This window comes from Chanodichthys erythropterus, chromosome 3 (assembly GCF_024489055.1).
Source record: "Chanodichthys erythropterus isolate Z2021 chromosome 3, ASM2448905v1, whole genome shotgun sequence".
NCBI lineage: Eukaryota > Metazoa > Chordata > Actinopteri > Cypriniformes > Xenocyprididae > Chanodichthys > Chanodichthys erythropterus.
In genome coordinates, this window is record NC_090223.1 from 28175391 (window position 1) to 28185347 (window position 9957).

The 9957-nt window shown below is 40.1% G+C and overlaps 1 long non-coding RNA gene across 1 annotated transcript; it reads right to left on the minus strand.

Annotated features, from left to right (window-relative positions):
* Positions 1-4140: 4140 nt before the first annotated feature.
* LOC137010635 (uncharacterized) lies at positions 4141-8083 on the minus strand. The gene is made up of 3 exons (XR_010893391.1): positions 7821-8083; positions 7635-7745; positions 4141-6367 (listed from the first exon to the last, which is right to left on the minus strand). It is a non-coding gene; the product is annotated as an uncharacterized lncRNA (long non-coding RNA).
* Between the last annotated feature and the right edge of the window lie 1874 nt (positions 8084-9957).

A 9957-nucleotide genomic window follows, 5' to 3' on the forward strand; every position in this document is an offset into this window, starting at 1 on the left:
GGACAGGGCAAGCTTGTTTGCTCTCTGCCTTCCCACGTTATGCGCTGTGCAGACATGGCACTGTTTTATTCCTGCCACAGAAATAACACAGGTCAGAATATTAAACCCTCTAACGCACGCATTATGATAAATCTATAAAAAAAAATATTTGACTCTTTTTCTTGGTAAAATGGCAACAACGTACAATAGTGGAAATAACTTAGAATAAGTGTAAGTGTATATAGTTAATATTTTTCCTCAGAAATGTTGTTTGTATTGAATCAATTGGTGCTATTAAGCTTTAGCAGTAATTATAAACAATACCTTATACTTATTTTCCAACATCTTGTGCTTTTCCATTCTCTTTTGCTGAATAATGCTGTATATTCTTTAAATTTCATTACATTTTTCATGAATATTATTTAAATTGCAAATGTAGACCGTTAAAAACAAATCATTAACAAAAACATTGCAGTTCATGAAAATTCAACATTACGCAATCTTTTGAGAAGAAGGTTATGAACATGAACCCCCATAATCCTTGAAACTTCACCTTTTTTCTGTACGAAACTTCAAAAAGCATTTTTTTCCAGAGGTGAGACACAGGTACACATCACATTTGGTGCTCTTCACCCTAACAATACACTTACATCCACTTGCACCTGCCTTTTTGAGACAACATGGTAGGACAGTGGTATGTCTGGGCCAGTATACTGGCTGTGATGGCAGATCTCTGATGTTGATTTAATCCATAATACAAATGCCACGGCAGTCCTTAACATATGACTAATCAACATTATATCACTAGCATTAATGTTTTTATTGTTATAGCTTAACAGACTGCAGCTAACTTTTGCTAGCTATCTAACCTATTATAATAATGCCATTCCATTATTGCACAGTGTTGCCATATGGCAACACAGACATTTTCTCAATTTACCAAAAACTAATTTCATAAAAACTTTTTTGAGTGGTGAATATGTCATCATAACTTACCTGAGATGATGTTAACATTTTTTTTGTGGATGTGACATGGGCGGGTCCTTGTTTGTTAATGACGTTTTAGTTTGCTTTCAGCAACTACCAACAAGAGATGACAGTCTGTCAGATATCGCGTCACAGAAAAAAAATTGCATGTCATGTGACTTAACCAAAGCACATAATTGGCTAAGCTAAGGTCTTCTCTTGCCAACAAAAAAAACTAGAATGTTCTCTAAAAGAGACGGTGGCAAGGAAATTAATACAAAGAGTATGTTGCCATATGGCAACACTATGCGGTAGAGGGTTAAGCCAAATTCATCCATGGCCATTATTTTATTGGGCACATTCTGCCCTGTGGGTCCACTTAATAAATTTAGATACAGCTGTTTTGATTGGAATGATCTCTCCATCCTTCACACACACTTTCACACACTTGCACACCTCTCTGGCCAGAGAATCATACCTTTTTGTCTGCCTCAGCAGATTGTAAAATGAATGGGGAATGTATATATTATTAAAAGTGGAATACCCCCAAGTCTGAATGGTTAACAAAACTTTGCCGATGACAGGAGCTACTAAACGCAGACATGTTGTGGCATTCCCCTTGCGACAGTGTCTAAAGGTTAGCACATTAATTATCACTTGTCTGATGTCAGTCACCATGAGATTCATTTTAACCCTTTAACGCGTACGATCACACCGGTGTGATCAGTCTTGACTGGCCCCAGGAGCGTACGATCACACCGGTGTGATTAGAACGTTCAGTGCATTACATGATCAACTGCCAAATTCAAATGTGGGTGCGCGCTTTAACTGGCGCTAAACCGGAGACGGACGCGCGCAGCGCTTTTCATATCACATATATACAGTGTTTTCAACCAAATAATGTTCATTTTAGGTTTCAGACATTTAAATGCACATGAGTACTAACAAAACAATATATTTAGAGTTTGTAAAATACACAATGATGTCTATAGGAGCGGAAATAACAACCCTTTCCATTCTAACTTGACAACACGTTTAATTCATATCCGATATACAATGTGAAAGTAACTTAAAAGCTTACTCTATTCTTCTCCAGTTCACCGGCACACTTACTTTCATGTATTTCGGGAGAAGTGGATAAATTTACGGTTTGTAAATCCAACAGATCCGATTCTCTGTGCGGTGCAAACTAACATGGCGGCACCCATCGCTCATATGACTCAAATAACGCGACCGTTATAAAGGTGTTTAAACAGCAAAACACATCCACTTTCACATATTTGGCAATCGGAATATTAGATATTTCATGCTATAGTTAACAAATTTGTGAATATTTTGAATAACATAGGAAAAATTAAATGAAAGCAGATCATCATTCATACAGTGCTGCGGTGTGTCACATAACAAGCAATGACGCGTCACCATGGAAACCATAAAGCAATACGTTCTAAATAACGGTCGCCTTAAAAAACTCACGCTGGGGGGTCAGACAGAATATTTGAAACTTACGTGCGAAAGGGTTAACACCATGAACGTTAACCTCACTTTTCAAAATAAAATAGATTAAATAGTTTAGAATAATCATGTAGACTTAGGCCTGCAGTTGAGAAAGCCAGTTTCATTTTCTCAATTGCAATTTGTCATCCATTGCACAATTACAATGTTTTCATGCTCATTGCTACTTTGAAGAAGATTTGAGATCTCCACTCAGTCTTGGATCCATAGACAAATAACCTATTTCATTCCCCTGGTGATGACAACATTTATGATTTAAAATTATGGAGTCTTTTGTTATTATTCCTAAACCAAATGGAGTGACCAATATTGTTGCTTTTTAGCCTTAATTTTCTCTTTGGGCCTCATTTTCCTTTTCTTTACCAGAAAACTTCTGTGTAGTCAATAATCTATTTGTCTTTACCCCTAGTTGTAATGTAATAACCCTCACTATACCAAATCCAGACCCAGTTTTAATTGATTGGTGAGTCAAGTCCTTCTGTGTTCTGTGTGGTTCATCAGTCAGTTGAACTTGTTGGGTTGTTGCATTGGATCATCAGCCAGTGATGGCACTCAAAGGCCTGGTGTTGAGCTGTATGTTGTTTCTCTGTCTCTCACGCAATCTGACTTTTGATCATTCCTGCCACAAAATCGCATAATGCATGGCAGAATTGTCCTTAGGAAAAGTCTCAAAAATCTTTCCTGCACTATATCAGTCCTCTCCATGCTGACCCCTCCAGAAGTGTCACTTCCTCTTTTAGAAGGGAAGCTGAAAGCCCATCAGCCACTTCCTCTTCTTCTCTCTGCAGTCATGTCTTGTCAAACAGACTATTTGTTCCCATTTGTCAAGGTGGCAGTTCCAGAAGCTGCCTGGTCTGAAATGTGAACACTCAAGAGAACCACATAATTCAAATTAAACCTACCGTTCTTATAATTAATAAAAATCCTTTATTTATTTATTATTTTTTATATAAATATATGTATTTTTATAACTGTAATCAATGTCCCTTAATTCCAGAAGTCTCAGCTGGTTAACACAACAGCAGTTCTTCATTCTATTAATAAGCTCCTCTTTGCAAGAAAAAGCAAGCAGATCCTTCTTTGCAAAGTGCAGTAAACAGAAAGTAAACTACTCTAATTAATATAGAGTATGGTGTATATGAGTGTATGGTGTATATAGGCCTATATAAAATAGTAAAGAGTTCTTTGTCTTTTATCTTTTACTAGAAACTAACATTACTTTAAGATGTCTGTTATGTGCCTGCATGTTTAAATCAAAATTTCTATTTAACTTGGTCACCCAATCTCGTTCTCATTTAACACAATGCACAAAAATTATCTTAGTTAACAAACCAAAATCATAGGGTTTCTGCATCTGTATCAAATCTCAAACTGCCTTCCAGGGATATTGAGTACAATTTTCAGACGTCTAATTAACAAAATATAATATAAGCCATATCTTTGATGGGATTCAATTAACATTGTACTTTGTATTCATTTATCTACTTAACTCTCTGGAGTCCGTTAACGCGCCGGCGCGTATTGCAGGATTTTTTTCACAATGCAGCAAAACAGACTTAAAATACTCCTTAATTTCTTGTCATAGAGACATAAGTAATACATCAATTGAAACTATAGAATATCTTCTTTTATTTGTGTACACTCAGAGTAAAAACACAATGTTGTGCTTTTTGTAAAATAAAGAAAACTAACATGAAGCGTGATCTCTCGTCTCCCTCTGAACGAAGTCCAATCTGATAGTTCTCAGAAAATGAACTGTAACTTATGAATACTAATGACAAAAAAATGACACATATAAAGAAACGTTGAAATGTCAGGTTTTAAATTGTGCAAGTCAAATCGAAAACAAATGTTCTGTGTTTATGTAATCTGTATGAAAAGAGAGCCATGTCAGAAGTCTGTGATTCAGCTCATTATCCGCTAATGCGGCCACACCCACGGAGCCAGCGCTATTCAGATGCAAATTCAGAGGCAATACTTGTATGCATTGTCTCAGTCATGTATTTATTGTCCTGAAAAGTGTTTATCTGGATGTTAAAGCCATGGTTAGTGATCTCTAGAAGACATGACGTTAGTTCCTGGTTCCTTTTCTTCTTTATATGAATTTGTGGTCTTGAAGGTGTACAGAGAGCGCCCTCCGGCTGCAAGTATGAATTGAAAACACCATTCCTGAAATGTCCTCTTCTTCTTTAGAATAATTTGTGGACTAAAGGTGTACAGAGCGCCTTCCGGCTGCAAGTATGAATTGAAAACACAGAATCCAGCACTCATAGTGATGACAATACTGAATAAATATTACTCCTCTGTATAGAAAATTGACATAAACATATAAGAATCCATCAATATTTCTCCAAATGTGCATGCTTTTAAGCTAAAAGGCTATATGAAATGCCATAGAGGTAGCATAATTGTTCAGATACTTTGCATCACAGAAATACATGATATTTTAAATAATATAATAGAATACCATTATTTTAAATTGAGCTGAGACATGATTACAGAGGTTTTTTTCACAGCCTACCTGACTGAAAGGCCTCATTAATATGCAAGTCATTTCAGGCCATTATTATGCGTTTATTTTGTCTTCTCAGGTGTAAACGCCCCATTATTCATGATAATAATTTTTACATAATTCTGAAGCAAAAACTCTAGTCTACAACCTCCAATACCCAGAAGTCTTGTCAATACAGATTTAATATAATTTTTTTTGGCCTTATTTCAGTGACTTAAGTTTTTTGTTTTTTCAATAACCACGCATAAACATTATTCCTTCAAAAACACAAACATGCATACATGTTCCTCACATATTATGGTAGCCCAGTTTGTGCTGAATACAGTGTAATGACACTTGTGTCATTAATATGTTTATGAACAACTGAAAAAGCACAAATGTCAGGGCATGTCAAAACTTCTCCAGGCCCCAAATCAGCCTCAGACTCCAGAGGGTTAACTCTTGAAACTTCAGAATTTAATTAAAGCATAGTTTTTTTTTAACCTATCAGAGCCAAGACATAAATCAAATCTCATAAAAATCTACTCTGTTAAATTATGAATACAGTTGCGCATATCTTAGTTGGTATCTGACTTATGATTCACCATGGATTTGATATACAATGGTTTTAAGATTTCAATCTAAGACAGCAGAGACAGAGCGGGAATTAATTTGTTTCAAAACTTCACTTGATCAGAGTGAACTTGGGCTACAATAATCTGCTGTCCATTCTTATCCAGATTGATTTACAGAATTCTAAAAATTGTAATCTATCAATTTATGTTTTAGTGCCTTGCAAGGACTTCACAATACCAATTCTCTTAAATCATTAGACATTCAAACATCCTGAGGATTTAAATAGAATTAATAATTTCTCATTAATAATTTTGTCTTATTATTTAATGTGCCATCATTTTCAGTTCATCAACGGTTGAAAGAATAGTCATAATTTTCTTTCCAATTTGGGATTTCTGCCAAAGCTCTATCACAATATTTTTTTTACATTTCTTTATAAATTGGACTAGTAAATTTTTGTTTTCTGTTTCCAGACCCCATCTTCTGTGTCACTGAACCTCGGGAAATCCCTTTTTCCTCACCCTGCAGTCGTCACCACAGTGTGTCTTTGAACAGACTCTGCAAAGAAACCATTTTCTGCACAGACTTGGTAGAAAAACACTCTCCTGAAAATATCAAAAATGTTATGGTTTCAAAACAGACTCACCGGGCAAACATGCCTTCTTCCTTGCTGAGGATTCTTTGAGATTCCAGCGGTGAAAGTCTGGGCCCTCAGACGCTTGTCCCTCTTCCCTGAAGACTTTGGGGTTGGGAGTCAGTCTTTGGAGACCAGGGTGATCAACCTCAAGCGTTTTCAGGTCCAGACGAATCACACGCGGAATCCGCACTTCTGACACCAAACTGTTGTGGAAAAATTCTTTATTCCTTTAGTGGTAAGAATCTAATGAAACAAACATTTGAAATGTCTGTGCTGATTTTATTCTTGCAAGAAGGTTGTTTAATGAAGATACAGAGTTCTACATAAAAGAACACCCTCACACAGTGCTGTCTTATATACCCCTCTTATTGTTCCTTGTTACCACAAACCAATCTTTACACATATTACCATATACGGATCAGAAGAATAAAAAAAGAAAGTGGTCTAAAACTTAGCAGATGACTATTGAACTCCAAGCTTTCTAGTCAAACACATTTGCACCTTTGCCTCGCTTCCTTTGTTAGTTTCAGAAGTGCTTCTTAAAATACAACAGCATAAGCAGTAATTTTCCACTGAACAGGCTGTTTTAAATGTCACATAAGACAGAGAGAAAACAAATATCAATGCATATTTTTATAAATAAAAAAAAAACAAAAAAAATGATAAACAATAAGAAATCCTCTACAAAGGTTTGTGTACCACGGGTGGTACAGTGGAAAACTAACAGGATAAAACCCTTCAAGATAGCTGCTTCTTCTTAGGAGAATGTCCGAGACATCCCTCTCCTTACTGGAATAGAGATGATCACTTTAGACTGCACCACTCAGACACTTCTGTTAATGTGTATCAAGTTTCCTGTACATTAATGGTGACATTAAACACTAATGCATTTACAAAATGTTGAAAATCTGATAACATATTTCTCTCTCTTCAACTGGCCACATCATATTCTGGTTCTCAATGCTTTTCAGTGCTTTTACAAAGCTTTCAAGTCTCATGTTCTTGATTCAGTGGGATAAAAATGAAATGTGTGACCTTAAATCAAGAATATTTTCAAAAAAGCTTTTGCATGGAATTATTTTGATGCATTTCAATGCTATGAAATTAAGTACAAAATTCCTAACTTTACAGCGCAACAATGAATAAAGAGAGTGAAAAATCTCAAATTTCAGTTTGAAGAATAACCTCTACTTAAAAATCTGATGCAGTAGCCAATGTAACATTTAAAGGAACCATATACACAATCATTAAACGGTGAATGTGGAATATTTTCCTTCAAGACACATTTTCAATGCATGTAACCTAATCAGACAGCATGACCTTATATTTTTAGAAAACAAGAGACATGGCTACACACAGACATTAAAACGTGCTAGTAAAAAGATAATACAACTGTTATATAATGGAAAAGGTAACATTAATTATTCATGTGCATGCTAGAAGCACAATCAATGGAAATGGTCAACTCACCTTTCACATACTGTAGAAGTTTTTTCCTCAATATAATTACATACATTTGACACAGAATGCACATAGATTGTGGCATTAAAATCCTCTTGATTCCACAAGTAAAGAATGAAGCTGTAAAGTATAATGTTTGATTATTTCATTAGGTGCAAATAGCAAGACAAAGTACAACTGCAAGCTTCTGCTCACCCCTCTTGTCAAAGTGAAAAAGTGAAATAACAAGCATGAGCAATGCCATGATCCTTGTCACGATCACCATCTGTTCCTGTTACAATCCTGTCAGTTCCCGGACTACATTTCCCATCTTCCCCCTTGTCAATCACATGCACTCACTCCACCAATCACCTTTTGCCACATACAGCCATACACACTCCACACTAATCACCACACCCAGCTGATACGCATTACCTGGACTATAAAGGACTCATACACACACCACCTCACAAGAAGTCTTGATTCCTTGTGACAATTCTGAGCGTTATTTCCCTGTCTGCCTGTCTGCCTGTCTGCCTGTCTGCCTGTCTGCCTCTGTTCCTGTTTGTTCCTGTTTGTTCCTGTTTGTTGACCCGTTGCTACCTGTCCTGACCCTTGCTTTGTATACTGTTCTGTGAATGATATCCGCCTGTCCTCAATCTACAGCCTGTACTCTGACCACGACTCTGCCTGTTCCTTGCTGTTCCTGTCTGATCCTGATTGACCCTGCCTGTTCGACTACGATATTGTTAATAAAGCTTGCAAATGGATCTCTGCCTCAGTCCCGCTGCGTTACAGAAGACTTCGCCGCCACCACAATCCAGCAGCTTTCCCGGAGGACCTTTATACGGTATGGACATAGATCAATTGTTGTTGTGGAGTACGCAGGGCACTCGATCTTTGGAGGATTACATCACTGAATATCTAAACCTAGCTTATTATTCGGATCTGCCTGATTGCGCACTCATTGACTTTTTCTGTGATGGAGTTAACCAGCCACTCAAGGAACAATTAGTTCGCAATGGACCCCGTTCCACCCTCAGTCATTTTTTGGATTACGCTTTGTTGACTGTTGGCTCTCTGTTTACTGTGGGTGTCGCGGAGGAACGCAATTCCTCGTCTGGTTGTGTAATGGCCGCCGCGCCAGATGACACTCACAAGATGGCGGTCACCACAATAACAACACCATGTCAAGTCAGCACTGATTACTTTGAGCCAAGTCACGTCTCCGCTGATCGCCCAGAGCCAAGTCACGTCTCCGCTGATCGCCCAGAGCCAAGTCACGTCTCCGCTGATCGCCCAGAGCCAAGTCACGTCTCCGCTGATCGCCCAGAGCCAAGTCACGTCTCCGCTGATCACCCAGAGCCACGTCACGTCTCCGCTGATCGCCCAGAGCCACGTCACGTCTCCGCTGATCGCCCAGAGCCACGTCACGTCTCCGCTGATCGCCCAGAGCCACGTCACGTCTCCGCTGATCGCCCAGAACATCGTCCCATCTCCGCTGATCGCCCAGAGCCACGTCACGTCTCTAGATCAGTCAGCAAGCAGCTAGGATTCCAGTGTGGCTGATCCACCGCAGATTTCAGCACGAGCGGCTGGTATTCCCAAGCTTCAGCCGGCCGTTTCGCACTCAAGCCAGTCGGCCGTTTCGCACTCAAGCCAGTCGGCCGCTTCGCACTCAAGCCAGTCGGTCGCTATGCACCCAAGCCAGCCGGACACTTCGCTCTCGAGTTCGCCGGTTGCAACGCTCTCGAGTTCGCCGGTTGCTATGGACTCAAGCGCCCTGGACGCGATGGACAAGATTGCTGCTTTGCCAGTGCCTACGGGCCAGATGGCCGCCCCTTCGCTGCTCACGGAGGTAGGGGGCGTTCCGGCCATTGAGTCCGCTCCAGAACCCGCTCCAGTCGGTGAACCATCGCCTCATCCTCTGAAGAGGAGGAGGAAGAAGGCTCCTTCTGTTCTTCCCCCTCTTACGTTCAAGCGTCTTGTCCTGCTGTGGCTGCCTGAGCCACCTGATCCGCCGTGGTCGCCAGAGACTCTTGACCTGCCGTGGCTGCCCATGGCACCAGACCCGCCTTGGCTGCCCGAGGCACCAGACCCGCCTTGGCTGCCCGAGGCACCAGACCCGCCTTGGCTGCCCGAGGCACCAGACCCGCCTTGGCTGCCCGAGGCACCTGACCCGCCTTGGCTGCCCGAGGCACCTGACCCGCCGTGGCTGGCCGAGGCACCTGACCCGCCGTGGCTGCCCAGGCTACCTGACCCTCCGTGGCTGCCCAGGCTACCTGACCCTCCGTGGCTGCCCAGGCTACCTGACCCTCCGTGGCTGCCCAGGCTACCTGACCCTCCGTGGCTG